The sequence below is a fragment of the Vicugna pacos genome, chromosome 32 (genome assembly GCF_048564905.1).
Source record: "Vicugna pacos chromosome 32, VicPac4, whole genome shotgun sequence".
NCBI lineage: Eukaryota > Metazoa > Chordata > Mammalia > Artiodactyla > Camelidae > Vicugna > Vicugna pacos.
The window spans coordinates 22,185,684-22,202,965 of NC_133018.1; the positions used below are offsets into that span (position 1 = coordinate 22,185,684).

Genomic DNA, 17,282 nt, shown 5'->3' on the forward strand with positions numbered 1-17,282 from the left:
GGAAATGGCAGCTGTAATTTATCAGTCAGTCATTCATTCTTTCATCCATCAAACCAGCATTTGATGATGGTCTGCTAGGTGCAGGACCCTGAAGCTACCAGGCTCTCGATTCAGACTGCGCTGGGTTCAAGCCATGGCTCTGTCGTGACCACCTGGATGAGCTGGGTCAACTCATCTGCCCTCGACTTGCTGCGTCAGTGTCCCCCCTGTGGAAGAAGTGCTAAGGTGGTCCTGGCCTCAAAGGATGGTTTTACAAGGAGATTGACTGCACGCAGAGTGTCCTACGCAGAGCTGGCGTTTAATAACATTCAGGCAATAATCCTGAGGCCATCACAATTACAGTGAAGCTCGGTCAGTCTGCCTCCAGACCCTATGCATCCACAACTGTGCAAAGCTGCCTACAGAATTATTGTTAGCAATCAGATTACCTTCAGTTGGTTTCCGTTATTCAGGCCGGCTACGTCTTTGATGCCGGTGGGTTCGGTTTTGTCCCTGCCGGAGCTCTGGGGTCACTCGTGGGAGGGAGATCATGGGGAGAGGGGCTGCAGTGACAGGTCGGGTGTTACAGCTCTCACGGGGAATTCAAACTGCTGACTCGAAGCCCTTTCAGAAAGCCTGGGACCGAAGCTTCCATGAGTTTCTCCTGACACCTGCTAGTCCTTTTGCTCCCAGTCCAGCCACCGATGGTGAGATCCAGCGGGTGGTCACTCATGACAGCGCAAGGCTCTGAACCGGGTTTGATAAAGGTCTGCAGGACACTAACTTAGCTTCTAGGGCTGGCGAGTCCAGTGCTTGCCACGTAAGCCAAGCGGAAAAACACACACAAAGCTGCAGCGCCAAGTAGAAGGTGCTGTGGTTGGAACAGCATCGTGACTGCGGGTCCCAGTTTTGGAGTCTTGTCCCTTAAACCTGTGTCCAGTTCCTGGCGGCTGAACGTCCTCCAGTTAAATGACCCCTCCGGCTTCCGTTTCCTTGTCCGCAGCTGGGACTGACACAGGGCCTGCCTGCTGGGGTCCTTACGGGACGCGGTGAGTTAAGACCTACACAGTATTAGAACAACCCTCTGCACGTTCCTTAAAAAAATGAGAGCCGTTATTAGCTCTGAAAGTGTGAGCACGTACAGTCCCCCAAAAGGCTACTTAAGCAATCTGATTGGCCGCACAGCATAATGTATAATCTCCCATTTATAAAACCCGATTCCTAGCGGGTGACAACAGCTATCTCCTTTCTGTATGTCTTCTCTCCCCAGAGCCCGCAGCGCTGCGGACAGCTGCGGGCAGCTCTGGGGGATAATAAACGTGGTATGTATGCCAGCTTCTTTGATCCCCTGCCTTTATTCTAAAATATGGAAAGGCCTGGGCGTAAATAAGGCCGTGAAGCCTTTTATCGCTCCTATTAACGTGGAAATGTGCTTGCGTGAGGCGCTCACTGGTGCCCAAATCACCCCTCCGCCACCCCCTTGACGCCATCGGGGAGAGCGGAAGCTGGGGCTGCTGCAGCATCACTCGCTAACAAGGACGCGGACGTTCGCGGCCCGAAGAGGTTTTAGTGGATTCACTGGAAGCCTCTCCGTGAGCTGGAGGGTCTCAGCTGGTGACACTGGCCATGCACACTCACAAGGAGTGGTGACTGATGAAAACTAGAGGGGGTGGCACACCTCACTGCCAGCATTTGGTCAAGAGAAGTCACCAGCCGGAGCTGTCCTCGTTTCAGGAGGCAGCGTGAGCGGCGGCGGCGCATGGAGGGTGAAGCCTGAGTCCTGTCACCAGGCCGTCAAGGGTTAAGTCCTGGCGCCACAGCTTATGAGCTGTGTGACCTTGGTGAAGTGGGCCACCCTCTCTGTTTCTGCATCTGTCTCTTTATCTGCAAAGTAGGAATGATGGTAACAGTGCCCATCTAGTGAGGCCACGCTGAGGGCAGAGCGGTCCAGCAGGTAGGGTCGCTCCCAGAACGGGAGGTAAGGAAAGAGTTAGTTACCACCATCATCATCAGCGCATTAGTTAAAGTCCTCATAGAAAATACACAGCCCACATCGAGTCGGACGGGGTTTAAGAAAGGGAGAACTTAAATGGACTGTTCAGGACGAGCAGATAGGGGCCGGCCCCACACCCAGGACCTAGCGTCAGACGCTAAGCCACGACACTCCCCCGACCCCGACGCCCACCTCAACCAAGGGGAAGGGCCGTTGCCAGAGCAGCGAGGGGCTCCCATCCAGAGGGAGCTGTGACCTCTCTGTCAGGGACCCAGATGATGCTAAATCGAGTAAGAGTGGGGAGAGAATGAGGCCATAAATCCCCTGAGCCCCCATCTGGACCCCCAGACCCCAGCGCCTCCCAGTGGAAAATCTAACCAGAAGCCAGCGGGTAGGGGAGCTCAGCGGACCAACTACAAAGAGGTCAGCCGCCGGGGCTCAGAGTCGTGCCGGGGCGCTGGGGCAAAGAGCGGATCTGGAGGGTGCCTGGAAAGCACCCGACCCCAAGGACAGTGGTCCTCAGACCACCTGCGTCATGGAATTAGCTATGCAGTTAGCATGAATAAGCCGAGCAGACGTTAGCAACGTAGTCGCGTACTCCACTGCCGGGAGATGCTGAGGGGACATAGATGCTTCTCCTGTTCCCAATCTGTGAGAATTACTCAGTGCTTTTGCATTTCGGTTCTGGGCCAGAGTCAGGAAGAGGGGTAACCCTTACAAGAACAACCTGAGCAAAGACAGGGACAGCAAGCGCATCTCTGTGGTACGTAACACCGGTCACGCTGTCATGTGTTTGATCACACGGCAGCCTTGTGATAGCCTTGTTGTCAAGTAGATACTGATTCCCATCTCAGAAGTAAGGAAATTCAAAATGAGGAGCTCAGTCGGCCAGGATCAAAACTCACTGCTTCATCCTTGTTTAAATTTCTTAGAGAATGCATGGAGAAATGTTGACAATATGGAACCGAGGTTAAAAGAACAAGATGCACAATTTACTTATCTGTTTGTTTTATTCAGGTAATAAGTTGAGACATTGTGTGGTTCATCAAAACCTGTTCCAGACATGGTGGATCCAGCAGGGATCCAAACAGAGTCCTGTCTCTCCCTGAGCTGTGGCTGCTTTGGAAAAAAAAAGTCTGGAAGTTCCTCCGAAAGTTAAAATGAGTTACCATATGAGTCAACAATCACAACAGAAATGAAAACATATGTCCGTGCACAAGCTTGAACATGAGACTGTTAGAACTAATAAATGAATTCAGAAAAAAAAAAAAGTCGCAGGATAAAAAAAAAATCAACATGCCAAAAACAGCTGTACTTCTAAACATTAACAAGTCATCTGAAAGGAAAGTAAGAAAGAAATTCATTTACAATAGCATCAGAAAGAATTAAACACTTACAAGTAAACTTAACTAGGGAGGTAAAAGACTTGCCTTCTGAAAACGACAAAACACCGATGGAAGAAACGAAAGGAGACACAAACAAACAAAAAGACACCCCAGGACCCAGTGGGAACGGTTAGCTGTGGAAGGAAGGTGTTCACCTGACGTGCTCAGAAGCCTAACTCGTGAAGTCCACAGGGTACGATCACGGGATTAGATGAAGAAGACACACTTTGGATGGGTGGTTTGACACAGAACGCGGAGCACTGGTGGGAGGACCGTGCACTCAGAGGCAGCATCTTCCAGAATTCTGAGACAGCGACAGGACGCATCACCCGTGCGGGAGGGGGAGTCTTGGAACTGACTGTGTTTAATTCCGGAATAGTTCACTTTCCAACCAGAAACTCCAGGCACCAGTGGCAGTATGGTGGCTTTCAGACACCTTGGGACCAAGAGGAAAGGGCTTCATTTGCATATAAATTAAATTTGCATAAATATTTCAGCAAAAATAAATAGAGCCAACCACAGTTTTTGCCAGGATTGTTCCTCTCGGTCATACGTTCATAGAAGTGGCCCGTGTTATGTTACTGTGGGCTCTCCAGCTGCGAAAGCTGGACTCTGGCGCCCAGGGAAGGACCTGGAGACCCGCCCCGGGAGTAACGCACGTTCCCCGGAAACAGACTCCCGCACAGAATGAGTTGAGACGTTCTCATTATTCCACTTACTCAAATCACTACTGAAGATGGGCCCAGAGTTCTTCTAGAATTCTCAATTGTCTAAACATACCCTCTATGAGAACAGAGTGAAACCTGGCTCTAATTAAATTCAGGGCATAGGGAGGTGGAGGCAGAACAGGACAGGAACCAGCAACCTGAGCGGCAGGGCGAGCCACGCGCAGAACGCCTGCACCCCGCGCCTCTGTCGGCACTGAGTCGCGCTCACTCCCTGCTGCGAGAGGTCCGGGCGCATCCTGAAGGGGCAGACAGAGCCGGACTGCAGGTGATGGGCGGCAGCGTCCGTGATTTTGGGGTCAAGCACATGGGACAAGACAGCAACTGAAGGAGCCCCAGGCAGGGCTGGGACCCAGAGCCCAGCCTCTGGCACGTCTAGAACACACCTCAGATCTAACCACGTGCAGCTTCCGGGCCACCGGCGCAGGGATGGAGCGTAGGGCCTTCAGGTGAGTGCAGATGGCAGAGGAGAGGCCAGAACAACCTCCCTCTCGTCTCTGGAAGTCCATTCTCGGGGAATTCTACAGAAACGAAGCGCCCTGGAGATGGGCGGGGCGTGGCTGAGGCCCCTTTGGAAATCGGACGTTGCACAGGCTCATGATTTCGTCTAGGAGCCCACAAATGAACTAAATGTCTCCTTCCACCTCCCTCCCAGTCCTGGATAATCAACTCCTCTCCATTTCATACATTCTAAGTGTTCACAGCTTTCCCCCAAAACAGGATCTGCAATAACTCAGTCTTACAAAGACTCCTCAATCAGAGCAAATGCATTTTGAACACTCATACTTGTTCATACTGAGGTGTGATGCTCAAGTCTGGGACTGCTACTGAAATGCAAATCACAGGCTACTGCAAAATAGCTGTGGGTTTAATGAGGGGGTGTTTCCAGCTGGCATGGATTTTTCAGCTTTTCGCTATAGACAAAATGGCTAGCTAGCAACATGATTTTTTTTTTTTTCTGATGGAGGTACTGGGGATCAAACCCAGGACCTCAGGCGTGCCGCTCATGGGCTCTACCACTGAGCTCTACCCCCACCCCAGCGATGCTATTCTGTATTTCTATTTTTCAACCATTTTTTAAAAATCGAAGTATAGTTAATTTATAATGTTGTGTGTCTGTGTTACTCAGTTACATATATGCACATATATGTTCTTTTTCAGACTCTTTCTCATTACAGGGTATTACAAGGTATTGAATGTAGTTCCCTGTGCTGTACAGTAGGACCTTGTGGTTTATCTATTTTATATACAGTAATGTGTATATGTTAGTCCCCAGCTCCTGACTCATCCCTCCCCTCTCCCGTTGTTGTCCCCTTCGGTGACCATAAGTTTGTTTTCTATTTACAATTCTATTTTTCAGTGAAGCTAAGTGGTTGGCACACAGTGAGAAATCAATAAAATGTTGTTGAATAAATATCGCGGAGAAAGGCTCGCAGACCTCAGGCCATGAAGACACCTCTCTAAAACACTCCGTGGTTGTTACTCTGATGAAACGTGGCCCCAGCTTTCCCAGCCTTCCCCAGGGGGTATCAGAAATCTGGAATTTGATGCCAAAGAGCTTTATTTTTTAAATGTGACAAGCAAGTCACTATTCCTTAGTGTGTTGCAGGTCAACACTGCATGAGGCAAGTGAATAACGGACAAGCCTCGGGGGCAAACACACCCTCCAGACAGCTGCTGACGAATCTCTAGATTTGGGAACTGGCTGTGGATTTGGTCTGCATTGAGTTGTTCCAGATGAGCTGTCCTGACACTGCTGGGTTCCGCCTGACGAGGCCGGCAGTTGCTGGTTCTGAATATTTTTCACAGTGCTCCTAACTCACGTCCAGAGAGACCATCGTTCACTACTTAAGACCTGGACCCATGCCGGTGCCTGGAGGCCTGCAAGGATGCACGTGGATAACTGACCATAGCGCGCAAATGACCCCCGCCTAGTAAAGACGTTATCCGCCTCTGAAATAGAAATATTGCCACCCTCCACTCACGTCTTGGCTTTGCAAGGGTTTAAACCTCAGCTTTGATCCATAAATTCAAGAAGAAAAAATATTAATAGGAAAATATTTAAAAATATATTCTCCTAACCAGAAGCCAGACTCCCTCACTGTTGCATGGGCACAGTTCCCCTTAACTTAGTGGGAGTTTCAGTACAAGTGGATCCATGCTAGGTGCTCACGGTCTGGCTGAGTTTTAATATTTCATGGACCATCTCAAAACCCTAAATAGACTCTCAGGAATGTGTTTCGCAATATAACAAAATGATAATCAAGTCTGTCTTAGAGGCATCCATTTTTTTTTCTATAGGCAGAAATGAAGCAACTGAGAATTTCTTTTAACTCTCTGTACTACTGTTCTCTGCCAGTTCAATTAAATGCTGTCGTGTGCAGAGAAGAGAAATAACGTGCTTTCACTCGGGAGGGATTGAGTCAAATGAGCAGGGAGGGCCTTTTAATGGATGAGAACAGCGAATCAACAGCCACGAGACCGGTCCTCAGACATCCGTGGCCTTTTATTGCATTTGAAGTGAATCACAGGCAGTTTCCTACATTGGAATTTAATTTATCGGTTTGTTTTGTTTCCGCACAAATCAGCCAGGAGGAGGTGGTTTACTGGAGGTTTTCTGCTGCACAAGGGCAGATACCACACTTGCTCAAAACAATGAATGTTTTAGGGGGAGGGAAGAGGTCAGTGGTAGAGCACATGCTCAGCCTGCAGGAGGTCCTGGGTTCAATCCCCAGTGCCTCCAGTAAAAACCAACAAACAAAAGAGTGTTTGCTCGTCTCCTTTCACAGTGCTGGGCTCATAGCTGGTGCTCAAACCACATCATTTGTGTTTTAAGGACTTCAGAATTCTTCAGTATACCGGTGTTGGTCAGAGGTGAGGGGATGCCCTGGAATGATCGTGAACTTAGCAGCGTGTGATGTGTGTCTGCGCCCTTCCTCGGAGACAAACCTACAGACCCCACATAGGCTGCATTTCTCATCTGGAAATGACATTCTTGGACAAAGTCAGTGCTGCCAAGACAGAGGGCATGCGCTTTGGCTGCAATGCAAGGTGATTTCAGGTGGCACCAGTCATGACATTAAATAGCATTCTGAGGATTTACTCTCCATTGGTAACCGCCGTGAGCCTTCTTGTGACACGGAGGAATAGTCTCTTCTGTGACAGCTATTTTTAACACTTTCTAATCTCTTGTTTAACAACTGGAGATCTGATCCAGGCTCAGAATTTTGGCAATATGACTATGGAGCTAGAATTTTATAAATGTGTTCATCTTTATTCATTTTTAAGGCAAGACATGGCAATTTTTCTACTTGGAGTTCAATAAAATGCCCCGTTTTAAATAAATGGATTTAAGTACAACAATGTGTCAACTTATAAATACTAAGAAATAGAACAGGGGGATCTCAGGCTTGGGGATATTTGTAGGTGGTACATAAAACACATACTCATGAAACACTGCAGACTGGTCTCAGGACCCTTCTGGTCTTAAAATCACATCTTTCTGTGTAATATCTGTTCACCCTTTCTTCCTCACTAGAAGTGTCCTAACTCTGGGGAGTAGGAAAAGTGTATCTAAACAAACCTACAAACAAAACCCACACGTAGTGATTTCTCTTGCAGGTAGACGTTACCATGTGATTCCACCCTGGCCAATAAGATGGAAATGAGGGTTGTGAAATTGTAAGATGAGACATCCAAAGAAAATTGTGGTAAAGAGCTGACTCAAATCACAGTTGTCCTTTTCCTCTTCTCATCTCCTCCCTTTTCCTGTCTGAAATAGTGAAGTGATGGCTGGTGCAAAGACGCCATCTTGTGATACTGAGATAATCTTGGGAATAAAAGCCAGAAAAGAAAGACAGGATGTGTGTGGATGTTGGTGGCAGTAATGCTCCACTGCACTAGCCCTACTGCCTACCTTTGGACTCTGTAATATGTGACAGAAAAATAAACCCCCATTTTGGGAGAGATCTATGTTATCTGCAACTGACCAGAATTCCTAGTTGGCAAATCATCAGTGTCCCAAAACATTCGTAGTTTCTACATGTAAAGCATACATAATCCTTACCCCATTATTCTACTCACACTCACTCAGTCAGCCTCCCAAATCGTCATCTTTAGTGAATAATAGAGTTATGTTTATTTCTCTTTGTTTCACATGTCAGTGGGCAATACTCTTTACAACCAGGAAATCCCTGATAGTTCCCTTTGGCGAGTTCAATTCCTAACCCAAGGGGACTCATGGTTTGTAAAAGGCCAGCACCCCTGTGAGTCCTGCCCTGCCTCCTGCCTCCCCACCTGAACCGAACGAGGTCCTCCCCGGACAGAAACATCTCCGCTTGCTGCCGATCAGTGAGGATTACCTGTCAGAGCAGCATGTGTCTCTGAGCATCTAATAACAGTGTGAAGCATCTTCTCTCAAGAGGAACGTGACCATATTAAAATGAAGCCACACCAATCCTTAACGGAAATGAAAACAATTTTAAAGCCGTGTTTTTGGAAACGGTATACGCTGGTTTCCGTCGAGCCCCTGAGAAAGCCCAAGAAATCAAGGAAATTGAAAAATGACGCCTATCCAAACACATGCTAAATTCCCAGCACTGCTGAAGTGGTGGAGGGTAGCGGTGGTTGACGGGATTTTCAATGGTTTGCCATCAAAAGCTCCGTGTTACAGTGAGACAGCGCTGGGGGTGGTTTTAAAGCCTGGGGATGCTTACAAACAGAGCTGGGTGTTTCAGCTCCTCTAACAGCTTTTGAAATGACACATCAATTCTATTTTTTTTTACTGCTTTCATCAATATATTAAGAAGAAAAACATTTCACAACCTTTAAAAAGCTTTTAGCTTAATCAAATCGAGCTATTGAAAAACCAGACCTTTGCAACATGAATAGCAATTCTTTTCAAAATATTAAAATGATTAAAAATGGTAAGATCACCATGTTGATCCTGCTTGGATATTATTTCTTCAACTGTGAGCTAATTCTCAGAGGTAAATGTCAATTAAAAAAATAATGTAGACAAATGGAAGTCAAGTTTTTCCCCCTCTAGAAATAAAATTATTCCTTCCTTCTCATTTTTATGAGAGTGATAAAAATCAAGTGAAAGGTCTCACTCATTTCTCCAGCAAAATTTGAATTTGCCAGTCATTAGTGTTTGGTCTTCCCGTACAAACGTCTATGTGCCTGGAATAAGAATGTTATTATGTAGAATATTTGGTGGTGAAACCCTTCCAAAAGGGAACAAATGGGATACTGGATTAAGTTAAAATACTTATCCAGGTAGTAAACTAAAATGCCAACAGCTGCCAAGGAAAGCAATATGAGTGAGGATGGTGGGCAATTATAAGGCAATAGGGAATAGTGGTGACTGTGGCCAGCAGGGTAGCTCATGCTTTGCCCAAAATGGGGCAGCCGGGACAAAACTCCAGAGACTCTCTGTGAAATCTTCAGTGTGCAGGGAGAGGTGACAAATCCCTTGTATTTTAAACACTGTCTGAACAGCAACAAAACCCCACTTATATGGCCCACATCCCAGCCATGTGTCTGCATGAGACTCAGTGAGCTCGGTCCCTTAAGGACTAGTGAATAATCAGAGATTCAGAAAAAAAGGGGGAGCTCCAGTGGGAGTGGGCTACTGGTCTCAGAAGAGTAAGAAGATAAAGCGATGGCATTCCGTCTTCAATATTCCTCCGTTCTCGGAAGTCAGTCTCATGGCTGGAAGGAGGATTGCGCTGAATCTCATGAAAGATGGGGCACCGTTAGCGCTGTGTTCTGTTACCAGCACACACGGAAATTTGCACTCGGTCATCCCCCATCTTTCTATGTAAGAATAACTCCCCTAATTTTCCTCCCTTCTCCCCACCAATAGACAGGAATCCTAAATAATGAAAGTCAGTTCCTGCCACTTGGCTCTCACAGCCTATGTTGTGTACACAAGTCTCTTAAATTATGTTTTGCTATAAATTTTATATATATACATATAGTCACAGTCTTTGCAAGTTTGGATGACTCTAACCGTAAATGACAGAACTGTAACTCGCAATGACTTAATCATTAGAACATTTTACCGCCCAGACCTAACAGGAACTCCAGAGTAAGAATGACTTCAAGGCGAATTGTTTCAGAGGCTCGACATTGTCCTCAAGGACCCCAGTCCTTCCCTTTGTTCTGGTCTCCATTCTTGGCGATGCCTTGTCTTCCAGATGGCTGCAGGCGGATGGCTACTGCAGATGGATGGCTACCACCTACCACAGATTGCTGAATTCCCTTCTTTTTTAAGGCTGAATAACATTTCATTGTGTGTGTGTGTAAGGAGATACACACACACACACACACACATATATCACACTTTCTTTATCCGTTCATCCATCAGTGGACATTAAGGTGGTTTCCACATCTTGGCGACTGCAAACAGTGCCATGGTGAACACAAGAGTGCTAATATTTCTCTGAAATCCTAATTTGCTTTTGTAAGATGACTAATTTCTGGAGAGCTACCACACAACACTGTGTCTGTGGTTAGCGACACGGTATTGTGCACTGAAAAAAATCTCTGAAGGGTGAAGATCTTACGTTCTTACCACAATATGAAGCAAAGAAGAAAATACTGTTTAACAAGCTCTGTATCTAAAATATCCCAATTTGACCTATTTTTTGGTTGTCAGAGAGCAGTCCCTCTCTTTCTCTGTACTGCCATCGCCGCGTCTGAGAAGCCCACGTGCTTCAGGTCACCCAGATGGCTGAGCTTGGTCCAGAGGCTTCTACAGGCTGTGAGGATAATATAAAACTCACTGTAAACAGCTCACACTTATTAAACACCAGCAAATGTCAGGGGCTCTGTTAAGGACTCTCACCCATCTTCTTAATCTTCTCACCCCCCCTGCCAAGGAGCTATAGTGTCATTTACACTACTACGTACTACTATGCTACATAGCAGTGTACATACATTCATATATATGCTGCTGGGGGAACTTATACTCCAGGTGAGGAAACTGAGTATTAAGTACGTTCCGTGACTCACCGCATGGTAGATGGCGGGGACTGGGTGGGGAGAGGGGCCCTGGGGACACTCAAATCTGTGTTTTTAACAGTATTATGGAGACAGAGGCAACTGATCCCTGGAAAGACAAGTCCCAGCATTATGCCAGGGTGTGAGTGACATTTTTCAGAAAAATAAGTCTGGAAATTTTGTCCAGTTACTTTAAGGGACTTTTGGGAAAAGCGGAAAATTAGAAGCTTGCTTCAGTCCCTTTAGCTCCGTGTTGGTTAGAAATTATAATATAAGATTTGTGTGTATTTTTTTAAAAACAGAGGTAGTGGGGATGGAGCCCAGGACCTCGTGCGTACTAAGCACGCGCTCTACCGCTGAGCTGTGCCCTCCTCTCTCAGTCAGCAGATTTCTAAGGGACCTCGTGGACTCAGGTGCTTGGAGGGAGCAGACTCCTGGGCGGTAGCTGACATCGAGCTGGAGAGGTCGGGAACGTGTTCCTGAATATTCATACGCCAGTTACCATGGAACTGAAGCTGAAACTTAGCCTGCTGTATTAGCACCGTAACATTAAGATTAATCGAGATAATTTATAGAAAAGAGCAAAGAGGTTTTCCGGATGTTAAAAAGGCTTGTTTCAATAGAAGCAGGACTGCTGACTCGTAACCCTGAGATGACGAACGCATACTCTGGGAAGTGATGTTTGTTAAGATGACTACGGTGGAAAAATATGCTTGATCGCTTATGTAGCAAACTATATCCTCCACAGGGAACTGATTTAATCTCTCACTTTGGAATCATTAACTTACAGCCTGCACCCCCCATCCCCCCCGAGTTTATACTGTAACTTCAAAGCTGTCGAAGTAACCTGACTTCGTGTGCCGGTGGGGAAGCAACACGACTCCCAATAACCCACGGATAAATCCCTGGCAGCCGGACCACGCTCATTACCAAGACCCAATGCAAGTGCGCATCCCCCGCCCCAATGTTCTCTTTACGCAAAGAAAACACAGTCTTGTACCTCCACGTGCCCATCAGCGGCTTGTTCTCCCCACCAGGGGCTTGTAGTCGCAGGGACACAAAAACTCCCAAACTTGAGCCCGCGGGGGAGCACGTCCGTGAGCAAAACCGCCTTGGTGAGCCCTGCGCGCAAAGCGTTGTCGTGGGAGTCAGTAAAGTCAGAGAGAGTCTACAACTGATCTGCAAGTGATTTTTTTAACTAGGGGAAACTGAATAGCGTGGTACGATCTCCTGCCTCCGTTTTCGCGTGCGCAGTGTATGTCGCAGTGTACGTCGTGAGATGCCGCAGGTGAACCAGATGCTCCCACGAGGGCTTCTAGTCCCTTAAATGGTCTTTTCATAACGTGCGCTGCCCTCTACCCAGGGGTCTTCCCAGGTGCTTCCGCCCTCGGATTCGCCAGGAAGGGCTGGGCCGGGTGAGTGTTTAAGAACATCGCCTCTGGCCAAGGCACCGCAGTGTTCCAAGGAGATCCCACAAAACGGTTCTTCATCCAAGCTGTTTCTATGACGCTGAGGGTTTCATTTTTTTTTTTTCCAGAATCAGAAAGTTTGAAGAGCTGTTTACAGAGAACTGCCCGCACTTTCTGTCCCCAGGTTGTTTCCATATTCACAGCACTCTGGGCCCTATTTCCCCATCCGTGGTCAGTGATGTTTTCCAGAGACAGTGACGGATGAAGGGTAAAGAGATTCTCTAACACTACGTGAGGAGCAGGTGGCGCATTCATTCCGCCGTTGTCCAAGATTCAATTCATCGGGTGAACCCTGGTGCAAAACTCACTTTAATGAAATGCTTTTTGAAAATCATAACGGGGGAAGACGCGACTGGCATCGCTGTCTAGCAACCATCCGCGAGGGTACCAAACCATAATTACATTCTGAAGACTAAAATTAAAAAAAAAAAGCTCTGTGCAAATAAGACAAATAAAAATTATTAGGATTTAGATGGGCAAGGACAGCGGAATTGAAAACGCTCATCTTTTATTAATCGATGCATTTTGCATAAGCAGTTTTATTTTACTAGCTTGAGCCAACACAACTCCATTATTTCACACAATCATGGGAATAATCGGGCTGTGACAGTTTAATGCTGTTTTGAAAAAGCGTAATTTTGCAGGGGCTCAGATGAGCCAAGTTCACTGAGCTGTTCTCCTAACTTCTCAGTGACAGACTCTCTCTGAGATCAGTTCGCACTGACCAGTGGTTCCCGTGCGGCTGAGTGTTACCACCTCCCACCTAAGAACTCCACTTCCACTAGGTTGTTCCCAGAGTGAGGAGGACGGAGGACCACGGCAGAGGACAGCAGGCCGAGTTTACCCGGGGATGTGTTCCGCCACCCGTAAGCTTGTATCTTGAGCCGAATCACATGGCAGAAACATCACAGCGACAGGAGCGGCTGACCACAAGGAAACCAGAGCAAACTGTTCAGCTCCAAAAGCCCTGCAGCTCATCACCACCTCATTACAACAGAAAGCTCTCTGCCCAGCGGTGCCATGATGGTTCAAACTGCTTCCCACCCAGATGCCAAAGGACCAAACGAGGGCAGAGAAGAGGTGGCCCCCCGATTCCAGGAAGACCCCACCTTTTCCCAGAAAACCAATATATGTGCCTCCTGCCTCACTAACCTGCCCTCTGGCCTGGATCGCCCACCCCCCAACCCCATGATAGGTTGATTTGCAAACTAAGTTCCTGCGTTTTCTGACCGTTGAATACAGTTTGTGCTGTTTCAGTTTCGTTACCGGCTGTGTGAATCCAAACGCGAAAAGAACCTTCCCCACCACGGTAGGGGCTTCGCCCGTCAAGGTCCCAAGTGGGGCTCCATGCCACCAACTCCATAACAGTTCCAGCTGAAAACTGTGCTGGAAGAGACTGACGGCGATTAAACGTCACAAGAGAACAGACCACTGAACTCTAAGGCATAACAAGAGAACATCTCCGAAACGGAACACAGAGAGAAAACGGATTCCCCCGACACGGAGGGAGCGTCCGTGAACTTTGGGACAACGTCAAGCAGCTTAATGTGAAGACAGAGAGGGAAAATGAGAAAAGAAACGTTTGAAGAAATAATGGCCCATAAACTGTCCAAACATAATGCAGACTATACGCTCACAAACCCAAGAGCGCAACGGACCTGTGTGTGACCGTATCCCACCTTCGCCCCACACGGTGGGAAGCACCACAGACGATCGGCAGCTCTTGCTGGGTGGACTTAAATTGTCTCAAATGGTAACTTGGATGAGACTGGCTCAGTTTGGATCAAATGCCTTTTATTTTACTTTATTTTATTTTAGTCTCACTCTTCAGAGAATTTGTTCCATGTTTTAGTATCAAACATGGCAATAAGCAGCCACTTGGGTGAGAAAATTTTACATCAGTGAGAAAATTCACCATTGGGTAATTTTAGTGGGAAAGTCCTTAAAGAGGCATTTCTTTGGGATGTGGAAACTGAAGGGAGCAGAGGTAGCCGGTCCACTGATAACTATGGAAATTGCCATGAAAGCCGTGGGTGGTGCTGAGGCCAGGAGCTCTCCGACATGGACCCTGACTCTAGTCGCAGGCCTGTCACGTGATCCTAGTCGTCTCTGTCACCTTCTGATTCAAGGCAGAATGGCCATTTGCTTCTTTGTTTTGTTTTGTTCTTAAATTTATCAAATCTTTTTTATTATGGATATTGTTACAGCAGAATATAAAATTTAAATGATAAAAGTTTCTTCTAAGAGTACAATTTAACTTCATGTTTAAAATGTTTATCTTTTTTTTAAAAGACTATACATACTCAGGTTAAAAAAAAGGCTCTTTGACTTAAGTTTATGACTTCAGAATTAAACTCTAGAAATAAATGCTATGGCCATCTAAAAGTTTATATTGACAAACTGCATGCATTTTCAAATTATAATGCAATATTTGTACACAGAATAAGTATATATGCACTTCACTTACGTGGCTGATATATAATAGTTACCCAAACTGTCTTGAGAAATGAGGCTTAATATAGATCCAAACTAAACAGAAGATCAGTCTCAGTTACAACATTTCTTGCACAACTAATAAGAGATAATCCAAACATTTGCTGGATAGAAGAAACAGCCCCACGCTTCGTGGTGTGTTCTGGGAATCCCAGTACATTTTAGATGAGAGATGCCGACCCCGAGGGAGCTCACTGCTGTGCTTACGGGTAAAGCTGGAGGAACTCTGGTCCAGAGCAAGGGACTGCCCTCCAGCCGCTGGCCTCGGTGCAGCTCAGGTGGAGACCTGAGTGAGTGAGAGAGTGAGTGCAGCCTGGCAGCCTGGGAGGCCTGAGTGGAGGGGAGGGCACAGCTCGGCTTTAACACAAGGGCCCACTCCTGGGGAAGGGGCCATCAGGGCTCGGTGCTCGGCCCCCTGGCTGGTGTGTAAAAGCCCCTTGTGATGTGCTGGTTCTCGTGACCTCCTCCAGGAACTTGAGCACCTTTAGCATCTCCGCCATCTCTTCTCGTACAGACTGCAGGGGTCTCTCTCTCTTCAGCTCTTGGACGAGAAAACTGATTTCCTTCCTCGAGCTCAGGCTGACCGCCATCAGCTTTCTGTAGGTGTCAGCGAGGCTCAGTGTACTTACTGGCTCCCTCTCTAGCCTGGCGTCCTTTACAGTTGTCTCCATCCTGGTACACTCCTGTTCAGCCACACAGAGCTTGTTGATGAGGTGGCGTTTTTCCTCAATCTACGCAGCCAGTGTTTTTGCCAGTTGCTTCTCAGGTCTTCCATTAAGCTGCCTTCTAACAGACTGAGTAAGTCTGAAAGTAAGTAAGACGACCACCAATAAGGTGAGGACAGACGGACTCACCGCTGCCTCCCAGAGGAGGCCCTGGAACACGAGCTGAGAACACAGGCCACTGGGCAGCAGCAGCACCAGGACCGCACCCAGCTGCCTGAGGATCAGCCCGAAGCCAAGCTCCGCAGAGGGCGGCAGCCCCTCCCGGGCACTGACCCACCCCGGGCTCTGCGCGGTTACCGTGGATCCCCAGCCACAACAAGCCCCGGGGGACACCCCAACATTCCGCTGGAACCCAACCGGCAACTGACATCCTGGATTGGTCAGTCATCCGGTCAGCGTCAGTGGGGAGGAGGGGGGCTTGTCAGAGGAGAGGGCTGTAGCTAAAATGTCATCCTCTCCATTATTGTCGAATGGCAGTTTTTTCTCACCTCTTTCTTTTTGTCTTTATATCCATATACAATAAAAATATAGTGAAATGTGTCAATGTAAAGTTTACAATTTCAAAGATCTTTCAAATTCCTAACCCTTGATGGTATCAGAAAAGTCAGTGTATGAACCGTATGTCTGAGTCACATCCAATAACACAGAATATATACCCTCTGTCACGTTTCACCTGAAGTACACACACTCTCACGATACGCATCCATCAGTTCGATGGTGGCCAAACTTGATAAAACTGAAAAAAACCACAAATGTGTACTTTGACATCTGTCCCTTTTGCTCTAAATAATGTTTTTAAAGCTACATGTTTTTATCTGACTGTGCCAGACAATGGCTCTTTGGTTAGTTAATTTCAGGCTTAACGTGAAGGGACCACTATTAGGTCTTAAGAGCATAGACTCTTGTTTAAATTCCAGCTCTGTTACCAGCTGTGAGTCCTCCCGTGGGTTACTTAAACTCTGTGTGCCTCCGCGTCCTCGTCTGTGAAATGAGACTATGAATACTAAGTACTTCAGGAAAGAGAGGTAAATATATATATTTTTAATGGAGGCACTGGGGATTGAACCCAGGACCCCCTGCATCCTAAGCATATGCTCTACCACTGAGCTATATCCCCCCACCCAGATGTGAATGTTTTTAAAGGCATGACTAACACGTACTGTAAGTTGAATTATTACGAGCCTGTTTGGTCTGTGCCAGCCACCATATGCCTAGCTCCGTATTAACTGAGTCCCATTGTGTAAGTCACAAATAGCATTTTTCTTCCCTTTACACCTGATCCTTCATAGGCCAGAAGTGGCCTCCTTCTCTCCCTTTCTCAGTGAGACATTTGATGGTAAAATTTCTTAGTTGGGGCAGGAATTGAGGGGAAGGGGATGGACGGATCTATCTTAGCTCATTTAAAAAGAAGAAATTCATATCGAAATGGGTACCACGCCTGAAACCGTCTTCTCCAGCATCCCCACCCTCACTCAAGTGCCACTTTACCAGTGAGCATGTCACCTGCT

General features: G+C 47.1%; 1 protein-coding gene and 1 non-coding gene across 2 annotated transcripts in view; both read right to left on the bottom strand.

Annotated features, from left to right (window-relative positions):
* Positions 1-17,282, bottom strand: part of LOC116276598 (syncytin-1-like) — a 63,231-nt gene that overhangs the window by 16,289 nt on the left and 29,660 nt on the right. The window lies entirely within an intron of this gene.
* On the bottom strand, positions 16,820-16,891 carry TRNAP-AGG (transfer RNA proline (anticodon AGG)). The gene has a single exon. It is a non-coding gene; the product is annotated as a tRNA-Pro (tRNA).